The sequence below is a fragment of the Meriones unguiculatus genome, chromosome 10, assembly GCF_030254825.1.
Source record: "Meriones unguiculatus strain TT.TT164.6M chromosome 10, Bangor_MerUng_6.1, whole genome shotgun sequence".
NCBI classification, from domain to species: Eukaryota; Metazoa; Chordata; class Mammalia; order Rodentia; family Muridae; genus Meriones; species Meriones unguiculatus.
In genome coordinates, this window is record NC_083358.1 from 12,268,437 (window position 1) to 12,282,126 (window position 13,690).

Sequence of the window (13,690 nt, forward strand, 5' to 3'; positions counted from 1 at the left end):
GTGGAAGCCAGAGGTTGATGCTAGCTTTCTTTCCTTGATTCCTCTCAACCTTGGTCTTTGAGACAGGCTCTCTCACGGCACCTTGAGGTTGCCTTTTTCACCTAGACATCATGGCCAGTAAAGCTCCAAGATTCTCATGTTTCTGTCTCCATAACTCTGTACTAAGGTTACAGGCATGCATCACTGTGTCTGGTCTTCTACCCATATTCTGGGATGGGAACTCAGGTCATTTGTCCCCTGAGCCATCTCCTCAGTTCTGCATTAATATTCCTGAGTCATGCATAGGTACATGTATCATCATCAAAGACATGGATTTTGCCTGCTGTCTATCATTGTCCTGGGGACATTGTCCCAGGGCACCCAGATCTGGTGCTAGTTGAGCAGTACTGCTAAACTCAAACTGTGCTTGAAGAATGACTCTGCAGAGGAAGCTGTGCTTTGGGGCTCAGATTCCCCACCCCACCCCCACCCCCTTAAGCTTGTGGCTTCTTGGCCTGCAGCCTGTTCCCTTCCCAAAATGTTTGTTAGTACAGTGGCTTTTTATGGCACTTTATGGAAAAACTAAGAGGTGGAGAGGCGATGACTGTATTCAGCAAGCCCACTCACTTTAACCTTCTCTTCCTGGAATTTGAATCCTCTGCATACCTTGTTAGCAGAAAGAAAGAAGAAGAATTTTAAAAAGAAAAAGAAAAGCCTTCAGAAATCTTTTTTTTCCATTCGAGCTTACTAGTGGAGCGTTCCTTACCTCTTAACTCTGGCCAGGACAAATGTGGCTCAGGCTCTGAAAACAGCCTGCTATTTAGAAAGGTCTCAAGGCAGCCTTTGCATAACATTTATGACTGCAGTTATCTTCCCAGGATCACCAGGAGGGACCCAGGGAGGCTCAGGGGCAGGGGCCACTCCATCCTTGCAGAGTTGACTTTGCAGGCACTGTTGAGGACCTCAGATTTAACCCTAACTTGTTCTGAGCCCCATGGAGCTCATCTCTAGCCTTCAAAGCTCACATGGGGATCTGAGGGGTTCCCTTTGCAGAAGGGACCAAGTCTCTGTTTTGGGCAAGGAGAATCTTGGGCTTCTGATAGTAGCTGTGCTCTGATAAGGGTGGCAAGTCAGAGGCACTGGGGCCTAAACAAAATTCTCTAGACAAATCATGCTGTTCTTAGATTCTAAGAACTTCAAACCAGGGCCCGTGTTACACACCAGTTTGAGATTATCTGTGACAATTATCTAAAATTAACTGCAGTTTTCAAATGAAAAACATTTAGGGGACGATCAGATAAGAAGAGTGCCTATTTATAATACTTGTTGGGGGAGGGAGGGTAAAGAGAGAGAGACAGAGAGAGAGAGAGAGCACTTTCTTTGTCACTTATTCACAACATAAAGGGAGACCCACATCCCCCACCCACCCCATCATTTGTTAGAGAAAATGCAGTTTCTAAGAGAAAGTCCAGATTCCTTGTAGATGCTGCAGGAGCAGAGGTGAGGAGAGGGCATTGCTCAGCTGAAGGAGGCACCAGGTCTATGTGACCAGACAGACTCATAGAGGAAGCTGGGAGTGCAGGCCTGCACAGGTGTCACTACTCAAGGAGAGTAATTCTTAAGGCTCTTTTACCTTTCCATGCCCAGACAAGATCTCTTGGCTAGGAGGAAAACAGGGCTGAGTCTAGAATCCACATTTTTTTAACAACTTTGACAAATGAACTCCTTGCTTTGGTTTTCATTCTTGGTATGGTTCCATTCTTCACACCATAGATCAAAAGTTACATGTGGCTGGGCATGGTGGTGTTCACTTTTAGTCCAAGGACTAAAGTGAAGGCAGAGGTAGGCAGATTCTGTTAGTTCTAGGCCAGTTAGGGCTACATAGTGAGATCCTGCCTCAAAAATAAACTGTACTTAGTTTATTTACTAATAGATATGTTCATTTTAATAAAAGCTATAGTAAAAGGAAAGCAGGGAAATATAAAGATGTTATGTTGAGAAGGGGCTGGACCCAAAAGGCAGACTCCAAAGGGCTGTCACAACCGTTCAAATAGAAGCCATAGCTGATTAAACCCTTGTTCTTTGACAGATGTCATGTGCTATGTCATGGTGGAATTGTCATATTGTAATTAGCCAGGTGGGATAGTGCATGTCTGTAATTCTAGCCCTCTGGAGGCTGAGGCAGGAGGATCTTAAGTTCACATCCAGGCTGGGTTATTTAGTGATGATGTCACATGTGTATATACTTTACCAGATTTCACCTTCGTGTATCTGTACATGTCTGGTATGTATTCACATTTAGTCTTCACAGGCACTGTGCATACAAGATCATGTTAAGGGTGAAAATGTGCTTAGAAGTGATAGTTGCCATTCTTAGCACCAGTGAAGTCAGAATTTGAACTGTGGACACAAAGACCACCCACCCTCACTGCAACATTCAGCATCTCCTTGCCACCAAGCCATGGTAAGTAACAGCTATTTCCAGAGGCTTTGGGCCATGTGAATGTTGTTTTTGACCTTTTTCCTTCCCAGAAACAAGTTGACAAAGAACAAATAATGCCAAATACCAAAGCAGCCCAGTGAGAAATATTTAACTCATGTACTTCCAGACACTCTAGCATTGCCTGCCTACCTTTGTTCTTGGCCAGAAAAAATAAAAATAAAAATAAGGTAGTTTATGTGATCCCTGGTGGCTCTAAGCCATGTTTCCTGTGCACTTAGCGAGTCTTAATGGAAACCAAACCAAAGCTTACTCTTAAGTCAGTGACCTACGTGGTTAGGAAAACTGTGCCACCATGACAAAAAAAAAAAAAAAAAATCTTAATTTTTTGGAAAACATCCCAACACAACATGAAGTGGCCATTGCTAATTCAAAGAGGCAGACATGGTTCTTAACAGCTGAAAGTAAAGTTCTGGATGGTTCTAAAAGGTCTTTCACGAGATCCGTGCCCACGGCCACATTCATAAAACTATAATCATTCTCTTCTCCCAAGGTCTTGTTTCTCTGACCATGAAAAAAATTAAAACAACTCTTACTTTGTACTGTCTGACAAGATCTGTTTTTCCAGCTGTGGCATCTGAAAAAGACACTAGAGGGCTGGTTTGGGGTCTAATTCTTTCATACCGGGAGGAACGTTTCTTAGACAATTTTGCTAGGGCTGAAGTACATACGGAGCAGCTTATTTATCCTGCTCTATCGCACACCTGTTTGGATATGGGCTGTTTCCTGGTATTTAAGCCTACCATTTCTTGCCAATTGCTTTATCTGCAGGGCCCTGTGGTTTTGCAGCAAATGTTTTTTATTAACTCAGAAAGAAACAATAGTTGTTCCATGATCATTCTTAGTGAGAGCAAAATTACTTGTTACTGCCTTTTAAGAGGTTATCATTGATCCCAGGACCAAGATACGGGGTGCAGGGAAAAAGTAACAAAGCCATTATTGGTTGAGTCCTTTAAAAAATTAAATTATTTTTAAAAAGCTTCTTCTTTATTTTGAGCTAGAATGTTTCTGGGCAAAGGTAACACTGCCATTTTAGAGTCAAGCAGACCATTTTACCCACTATAAAAACTCTGGGGTTCTGAGATAACAGTCATAAAATATTGGTGAACAAACTGACTCCAGTTTCATAGCTTTTTCTGGAGCATTTAAAATCTGTATAGCACAGCATGATGGCTATTGTTGGTTGTCAACTTGACTACATCTGGAGTGAACTAACACTCCAAAAGGGAGGGCTCACCTATGAGGGATTTCTGCTTAATTAGAAGGGAGAAAATCTACTTCTTACTTCGCTTTTTGACGTAGGATAAAAACACCTTTATTCCAAATTTTTAATCCAGGTCTCATCTGGGACACACCTTCTGCTAGAAGCCTATATGAGGGAATGAAGAAAGGAAGCTTTTGCCCTGCCTGTTTGTCTTCACCTTGCTTACAAATCCATTTCTTCACTGGCACTGGAGCCTACTTTGTTGGATCCAGCATATATTGAAGACCAGTTGAGATATTCAGCCTCATTTAACGAGCATCTCCTGGCTTCTTAGATGTTTCCGTTCATAGTCTGCCATTGTTGGAATAACTGGACCACAGCCTATAAGGTGTGAGTGTGTGTGTGTGTGTGTGTGTGTGTGTGTGTGTGTGTGTGTGTGTAAAGAGATACATTCTAAGTTCTGTGACTCTAGAGAACCCTGACTAATGTACACAGGCTGGAGAAATAGCTCATTTGGTAAAATAGCAAACTTGAGGACCCAGCTCTGAGGAGGTAGAGCCAGTAAAATTTGGGGGGCTCACATGCCAATTGGCCTAGCCTACTTGCCAAATCCTAGAAATGTGAGAGATCTTGTATCAAATAAAATGGTGACCAGCACCTGAGGTTTCCTGTTGTCCTCCAAATGCTTGTGCACACATACATACATGCGCACACACGTAAACATATACACAGAAAGAAAGAGAGAGAGAGAGAAAGAAAGAGAGAAAGAAAGAAAGAAAGAAAGAGAGAGAAGAAAGAAAGAAAGAAAGAAAGAAAGAAAGAAAGAAAGAGAGAAAGAAAGAAAGAAATATCATGGGACAAGCTTTGTGCTAGGTCCTGAGGTAAAGAGATGACTAAGAAAATTCTCTACATTCAAGAACTCATGCTGGCCGTACTGGTGCACACCTATGATCCCAGCACTCAGAGAGGCAGAGGCAGGCAGATCTCTGTGAGTTCAAAGCTAGCCTGTTGTACAGAGCCAGTCTGGAACAGCCAAGGCTACATAGAGAAACCCTGTCTCAAAAACAAACAACAACAAAAAACTAAGAAAAAAGAAGAAAAGAAAAAAAGAATTTACAGAATTCTGATTCATATGATACATAATAGCTCTATGATCAATATTAGGGGACTCTGAAAATGTATGCATAAACCCATGGACAGGGTTTATGCAAATACTATAAGCAAATACTAAATTTCAGGGATGGTTTTCTTAGTGTCAAGAGAGGAATTTATTCTTGCAGCAAAACAAACACACGCAACAAAAGCCAGGTTGCAGAGTTAGCTACACAACATGTATCAGTCATCTGTAGCTGCATGACAAACAGCTCCTCAAATCTAATGGTTTGAAACAACAAACATCAGTTTTCTCATAATTTCTTGCAGGGAGGGGGTGTCCTTACAAACACCGTGGCCAGCAGAGTAACAGTCTGCAAGAGGCAAGAGGGCAGTTCTGTAAACAAGACTCAAGAGCTAGTGTTGGTTCAAACTTTGGGAGTCTGATCGCTAGTATTTTATTTTAGGTGTATTTAAACACAGCACAATTGGCTCAAAAATTAACCCAGTCCTGTGTGTACAACAAAGCTTAAGGCACAGCTACATGGAAAGTTCTTATGAAGCATATGTGACATCTTCCGTAAAGATAAGTTTTATAGATTGACTAAGAAAAGCAACCTCGTGATTAGGACCTGGGGAAAGAGTCTTGAAGTAGTCTCTGTGACAGAGACAGAGCGAAGGTACATGTGACATCTTCCATAAAAATTCTACAGTTTGACTGAGAAAAAAATAATGCCATGATAAGGGTCTGTAGGAGAGTCCAGTGTGGTTGAACCACAGAGATAGGGAATTACAGGCCACATAGGCTATTAACCATGTCTGCTTCCTCTGGGTAGAAAACAAGTTATACATCTCTCTCCTTCAAGAGACAACCCTGTGTTTTTAACATTCCTGGTTCCCCCAGTGCTCATCTGTGAGCACAAGGACTTCCATGCTTCCCATAGTTTCTATGAGATACACCAAACATGGCTTAGCTGAGTGACAATCTCTTACTCAGCTTTCTATTACTGTGAAAAATGCCTCCAAAAATTTAACTTAAGAAGAGAAAGGTTTACTTTCAAGTTTCAGTCCATCACTGATTGGTCCTGTTGCTTTGAGCCTTTGGCGATAAACTTATGTCGAGATTGTGTACTAAAGGAGGATTTTTTAATTTCTTGCTCAGAATGTTAAAAGGAAGGGGGAGAGGTCAGAAATTCCATGACCCCTTCAAAGGCACACTTCTAAGAACTTACTACTAGGCTCCATATCCTAAAGATTCCACCCTTTCAGTAGTCCTAGGGGCTGTGAACCAAGCTTTTAACACATAGGCTTTCTGAGGACAGTCCAGACCCAAGCTATAGACTCTGTTACATGACTATAATCTATTTGACAGACAAGACTGTACTCTCTTCTTAAGACCCAATGAAGGAGACTTCTCTGCCATGTTCCAGCATGTGGCTATATCAGCCACCCTTTTATGGGGGTCTGTTGAACTGAGGGCCTTAGTTTGTGGCTGACTAAAGGCTTGGGGACATTCCTTCACATCGGTGACAGCAGTACTCCCCATACAGTGTTGTAAATTGTGGCAGCTGGATTCCCTCACCATAAACAAGAAAGAAACCATGACATTATCAGAACCTCTTGGAAGAGGCATGCAAGGCCTTCTGCCATGATGCATGTGTTAGCAATGAACCCAGCCCACACTTAACTAGATGTAACAAGGACACGAACATCAAAACTCAGACCACTAAGGCTGTCCTAGATGCTACTTGCTACAGCAATGTAAACCAGAGAGGATTTCAGTCATATCTTAGATTGAAGCAACTGGTTCCAGGGCCTCGGCTCCATGACTAGCTTAAATATTTCATTAGAAAGGACCATCTACAGGGTAAGTCTACTGGGACGCAAACCATTTTACGGAAGTGCCTCTGCAGTAGTCCCCATGATGCAGGAGCTCCCACTGTGTCCCATGAGGAAAGAATTTGAATAATGCCACTCCGAGCTTGAGAGCTGGGGAGTTCCCTCCCCCTCGTCTCTCTTCAGCATAAATATCTTTCTCATTTTCAGAATCTTCAGTTGTTCAATTGGAATAAGAAATTACTCTCAACTCTTAGAATCATCCAGATCAAATGACACAAAGATTTAATACAGTGGTTCTCAAGCTGCAGGTTGTGACCCCTTTTGGGGGGGTCACATATAAGATAGCCTATTTATCAAGTATTTTTATCCTGATTACTAACAGTAGCAAAATTGCAGTTATGAAATAGCAATGAAATAATTTTATAATGGGGGGGTGTCACCACAACATGAGAAACTGTATTAAAGGGTTAAAGGGTTGCAGCATTAGGAAGGCTGAGACCCACCAATTTAATACAAGCATTGCATTGTAAATCTTAGGTGTTTAAAATGTAACAAAGACAACAGATAAGCACGCTAGACTTTGTGATTACTGGGTAATTCATTGTAGAGCGGAAATATGAGCTTGGGTTCTGTGGAACAGGCTGAATGGATGTTAGCTCTGACCACAGATAAGGATCTGGGAGGATCACTACAGTGTCATACGGTCACAGAGTAATAAGAAGTGGTTAGGAAGCAAGTCAGTGTCTCAGCATGGCCAGGGCTTGGCATTGAGGCCTCAAAGCAAAGTCTAAGCACCAAAGTTACAAACATATTGCATTTCAATAATTCAACAGATATGAACACAGGGTGCTATATAGGCTTAACCATTGCCATTGGCAGTGAGAAAAAAATACTAGGAAAACTCAGAGTAGGCTATCCTGTATGCAATCAGAGGGGCCAGGGAAACATACTTGGAAAGACTCAAAAGATAAGAGTTATTGAAGTAACACAGGACGAGAAGAGTATACAAAGCCAAAGGAACAGTATGTGCAAAGACTCTGAAAAGTGAGAAGGCATCAAGCCATCAGAAGTACTAGGAGAACATAGTGACACTCATGCGGAGAAGACCAGGAGTGCCTGAGGTCATCAGAGGTTGGGGAAAGAGTAAGAGTTTCATAAAATAGTCTCAGAAGCAGAGGAATGGTGGCAGGGATTTAACCAAAGGCATGAAGTTGTCAGACTTACATTCTAAACCGTCATTCTTGCTAGAGATCCCAGCATCCTATTAGCCAAAGTGTTCTCAACATGTTTTTTTTTTTTCATTTTTTATATTTATTTATTTATTTATTTATTTATTTATTTATTTATTTGTGCTCCTATTACTATTGCAAACTCCCCAATGCAGATTCCAAGAATAAAGTATGGATGCCTGTCTTACTGGGGAATATGGTAAAACTCCAGGATCTTTGAATTTAAGCCTCCAGAATCTGGGTTCAAGTCCCTAGAAATTGATAAGCAGTACAAATAAAAATCCTCTTACCAACATAGCCTTAGTTTGAGAAAAGGTTTAAAGATTCCTAACATTTAAAATTTAAAACATCCTAAGATTTGTAGGGTATTAACAATTTCAATGTGGATGTTTGACATGGCATCAATAAGGATGGTATAAGATTCTAGGGTTCTATTTGTTTAAATTTGAAAATGTATTTATGTGTTTATTCATTTATTTGTGAAGTGTGTGTGTGTGTGTGTGAGAGAGAGAGAGAGAGGGAAGAGAAAGGGAGAGAGAGAGAAGGAGAGGGAGGAAGAGAGAGAGTTCAGACATACAGATATCACAGTTCATGCGTGGAGGACAGAGGACAACTTTTGGAAGTCAATTCTTTCCATCTTCTTGTGGGTTTGGGGAATTGAACTCAGATTGTCAGGTTTACGTGCCCAATGTTGTTTCTTTGTTTGCTGAACTATCTCACTGGCTCAGAACCTAGTGTTTCTTTAATTCCATTGTCTTTTCCTGGTAATACCATTTTCAGCTAAAAGAACAATGAATGAGATACAGGAGATGACAAAATCCAGCATGTGAAGCTTCTCAAGCTCCCCAAGAAATGTTTACTTCAAAGCCCATTTTTTTTTTCCATTTGGAATGGAACTTACTTATATGACATTGGTAGGTATCAAGTTTTCTGAATTTCAGTTCCATTAATATTTTGGTACTGGGTACATCTTTGCTCTGGAATACTGCTACTCTTTACCTTAAAGAATGTTGCCCAGCATAACAGTCCTTTCCCACCAGAGGCCAGGAAATTTACCCTAGATGTGAAAACTAGAATATCTCCTGGCATTGTTAGGTGCTCAGTGGAAAGAAAGATCAACACTTAACAGAGAGCTGTTGATATTTGTTGAACAATTGCAATAATATGTGTGAATGTAGACCAAATAAATACAGTATTTTTCCACTTTGATTTTTACATTGGCTCACAGAGGTCATGTGGTCAGACTCAATGTCGGTTGGGTGTTGGCATTCAAGGGTCCAAAGTCCTCTTCAAAGAGAAGAGCAAATGTGGAAAGCAGCAAAATCAAAATAAGTTCAAATGTCATTTGTACTACTGCAAAAGAAAAGTGTGGTGAGCTTATAAGTGACATCAAAGCAAAACTGGATCTACAAACTAGATGATCAGGAACATCTCTAATAAAGGGATTTGTAAGATAAAACTCATAAAGTAAACCACCATTAGCAAGGCAAATGACAGCATTCTATGTGTGATGGTTCAGATCTGAAATAACCCCCCCCCATGGGCTTGTATGTTTGAGTATTTGTTTCCATGCTGGTGTTGTCTCCCAAGGCTCTGTAGGTTTTTTTTTTGTTTTTGTTTTTGTTTTATGGTTGCTTTATTTATTTTTTTTTTCAATGCAGTTTATTCAGGAACCTTGAACAATCCTCAGACCCTGGGGAAAGCCAGCCCACAGCTTAAATAGCCTCTGGGTAGCCAACCCAGGCATGCCACGTGGGCAATGCAGATAGGTCCACATACATGGAAGCAAGCCAGATCCTCGGCCTTAGCCAAATGTGGAGTTGTTCGTGACAGAGAGCACTCACCATCGGGAAGGTGGAAGGCGGAAACCAGCTCCATCTTTAAGGCATAGCATTCCGCAGCTCTCTACAGTTCCCCCTTTTGTTTTAGATGCATCAGGCAAGAGTAGAGGTCTGATCTCTGATATTAGAAATAAATTGGGACTTTGTACCGATGTTCATTTAGGTGTCATCCACCCAAAGAGCATCAGACCCGTCAGATACCTTTTTCTCAGAGGCGGGACCTGGGGCATCAACCCACATGCAATCAGACATGCTCTTCTCTGGGTCGAAAGCTGCTGACCCTGAGTGCAGTGCTTAGCCTCGCACTGTAGTTTTTAAGATGTCACTGGAGCAAGCAGCTCACTGATAGACTTTCAAAGCACAGAACTTGGCACCTGGTCCTAGTGTCCTCTTGACTCTTGGTCCACCATGATACGAAGATCTTCTCCCACACAGTTACACTATCATGCCTTCCCCACCTCAATAAATTGAAACCCTCTGATACCATGATCCACAATAAATCTTTGCTTCCTGGAGTTATTTCTGTAAGCTACTTTGGTCACAGAAATTCTAAAGTCACTGGTATATAGAGGACAAGCATGTACATGGGAAAATTTCAGCCACCCTTGATGACTCCCCTCAAAAGCCCCAATTTTCATCAATAAAATACAAAATAGTCATTGTCATTTTACCATTTTTTACCTTTGTGATATAAAGAATGTACAGTCTTTACCATAGACTATTTACTGTCTATTTAATTGGATAGAATAGATGCATCATAAAAATGGCAGCTAGTGAGATGCCCCAAGGACAAGTACCAGAAAGTGGATACCTAGATGACCAGAAACTGGTTTGGAACCCAAAGGAGGGATTACATAGAGATTTAGTGTACCTTCAAGGATGAGTGAGGATTAAGAGAATGGCAGGGCTGTGGCAACGTTCTTGGTGTGAAAGAAAGCAAATGCTAAGATGAAGAAATGTGGTCAGAAATAAACCTGTGAGGAATCTGAAGTAGGAGGGGAAATTTGAATAAGAGCATCACTAACCATTTTTGTCTTTGCATGCCAGCCTAAATTTAGAAGTTCAAGCTAGTGGGGGCAGCCAGTGAAGAAGAGAGAAGACTTACAGAGGGAACAAACAGTGTCATCCAGGACTTCAGTTCTTGGATTGACATTCCTGCACCATCTGCCTTTCCAAGACCTGAGAGCATGTTGCATTTTAGAGTCTCAGGTCCCACAGTGCTGGTTGGAGCCTCATGCTTGTAGTTGTTTTAGAAATATTGTTCCTGAAGGAAGATCAATCTGAATAAATTAAAACAAGAAGAAGCTGGGCATGGTGGTGTCTGCCAGTCATCTCAGAAGGTGGAAATATAAGGATCTCAGGTCTAAGACCTGTCTGGTCTACAAAACTAGTTCAAGGCAGGGAAAATTAATGAAAGCCTATCTCAAAATACAAAATAAGATGGGAGTGCAGTTCAGTGTTCAAGTGCTTACTAGCAAGACACTGAATTCAATCTCCTCTGCTTTAGCAAAAATAATATTAATAGCAATAATTATTACTAGTAATAATAATGGGAGAGATTGAATACAGGCTGCAGATTAAAAGTACTAGATTTCTTGTGTGAACTTCTAAAGACTTTACTTACAGTAACAAGAAACATGGGAAGAGACAAATGTTTAAGATGAAAAATCAACAAAAACCAACAACAAATCACTTGGTTACAGATGATAATGTACAGTTTGGCCAGTAAGAAAACACTGGTGCCATGGTAATAGAAAAGTTACAGTATAGGTAGGACAGCTGCTGAAAGAAGGAGTTTGAATCTCTAACACTACCTAGCTCTAGAGATATTGAAGAAGGCTTAGAATAAGGAGCCAAAGACATATTTCACAAAGGAAATGTTCTTGGTTTTCCTTTTTCAGTTCTGAGGGAAGTGTATGGTGTAGAGTTGATGCTTGAAGGATATATTTAAAAAGTAACTAGCTGAGAGCCATTTGCACAGAAATGTCAATCAGAGCTTTTAGATAAGGCTGATTCACCAGGACATAAAAAGTATAGAGCAATCTTCTAGGAGGGGAAGTTATAAACTACCTTCATGCAGGTGTCCCTAGGACTGCGGAGAGGCACAGTATGTTAAAACACCTGCTAATTCCCACTCTCTCAGGGTGACCCTGAAATCTGAACTTGGGATCATGTTGTATTCTCAAATCTGATGACTTGGACATAAAGACAAAGAAACACAAGGAAAGGAGGACCATGATAGATGATGGACAATGACCTCCATTTGCAGGCAAGGTATGTACACTGGAGACAGAAATGCAGTGAAAGCAAATGTGGATAAAAATGAGCACAATCCCTCAGGACTATCACTCTTCAATGTCTCAATCTTCCTGCCAAAACCTCTTTGTTTCTGCTGTCCTCACCTCTGAGAAGGTCCTCTAGAGGAATAAAGACAGTAGGATAGCCATGAACCATTAAAAGAAGACTCTCTGGAATGCCTTATAGAATAGAAGCTTGGTAGTCAGTTCAGCAGTAGTCATTTCTAATCTAGAGAGGGGGAGAACCCAGTAGTTTCCCAGTCTGAGAAAATGGAAATCTCTGCAGTCTAGACCTAGTGCTGAAGGCCTAGATGCACCATGGAGAGTTAGTGGGGCCAAGTCAATGGTAAAAAAATGAAAAATCTGGAGTCTGATTTCAAAGACGGTGGCAGCAATGACAGACACTCACTCAAAAAGAAACGGAACTTGTGTATAAATGATGCTGTCTTCATTCTCTTTAAACTTCCTTCTGTCCATGGCCCTAGCCATTGGATGTTGTCAATCACATTCAGACAAAGTTCTTTTCTTTGTTGTATTAGTCAAAGTTCTCTAAAGTAACAGAACTTGTAGAATGAATCTCTCTCTCTCTCTCTCTCTCTCTCTCTCTCTCTCTCTCTCTCTCTCCCCCCCGTGTGTGTGTGTGTGTGTGTGTGTGTGTGTGTGTGTGTGTGTGTCTATATAAAGGGGATTTGTTACATGGCTTACAGGTTTGATCCAGGTATCCAACAATGGCTGCCTATCAGTGGGAAGTCCAACCTGTTCAGTCCACAAGGCTGACTGTCTCAGCTGGTGTCCAGTATATGCTGGAATCCTGAAGAAGTGGGTTCTAATGCCAGTGAAGGAATGGACTTGCCAGGAAGAACAAGAACAAGCATGCAAAGAGAAAGAAGCTTCCTTCTTCCATGCCCTTATACAGTCTTCCAGCAAAAGGTGTGGTCCACCTTTTGGATGTGGGTCTTTCCATCTCAAAAGGTCTAGATTAAAGATGTGTATTCTCACCTCAAAGATCTGGATTAGAAGTGGATCTTCTCACATCAAATGATTTCATAAAGCAAAATTCCCTTACTGGTATGCCTATTTTGGAGGTTTTAGTTAATTCCAGATGTAGTCAAGTTGACAGCCAAGAAAAGGCATTACCCTTACCTGATAGCCCACATTGCCATTCATCTGCTTTATGGTCAAGAATATTTGTCAAAGGAAAAGAAATTAAAGCAGGACAATAACCAAAACCAACTGGGCACATGGGGATAAGGATCTCCATTTACTACCTGATATGAAATGCTTATTTGATTTTCTTTCAAGCACAAAATAAAATCTACTTTTAAGGAATTTGTTCAATACACATCAGTTTTTCCTAATATGAACAAAGAGTTAGAGAGGAAATAACAAATACTCTGAGCTTGGAGGATACAGATATTAGAAGATGAATCCCCTACTCTTCCTTACTGCTTGCCTAGTATTAAAAATTTATGTCAGGCCCAAGCCCACTTGTGCTTGTGTTACTTCTATAAATACAACCAAGTTAGTAAATAACAAAGGAGGAAACCACCCAAGAATCCAGGGAAAAGTTCTCAGAGGTGGTGGTACCAGCTGAGTGGTGCAGGTAGGCCCACGTTATTCTGGACAGCAGTGTGTGGGGTGAACACTGAGATCTCAGTCCCATGGAATGCACAATCTCTCTCTTTCTCTCTCTCTCTCTCTCTCTCTCT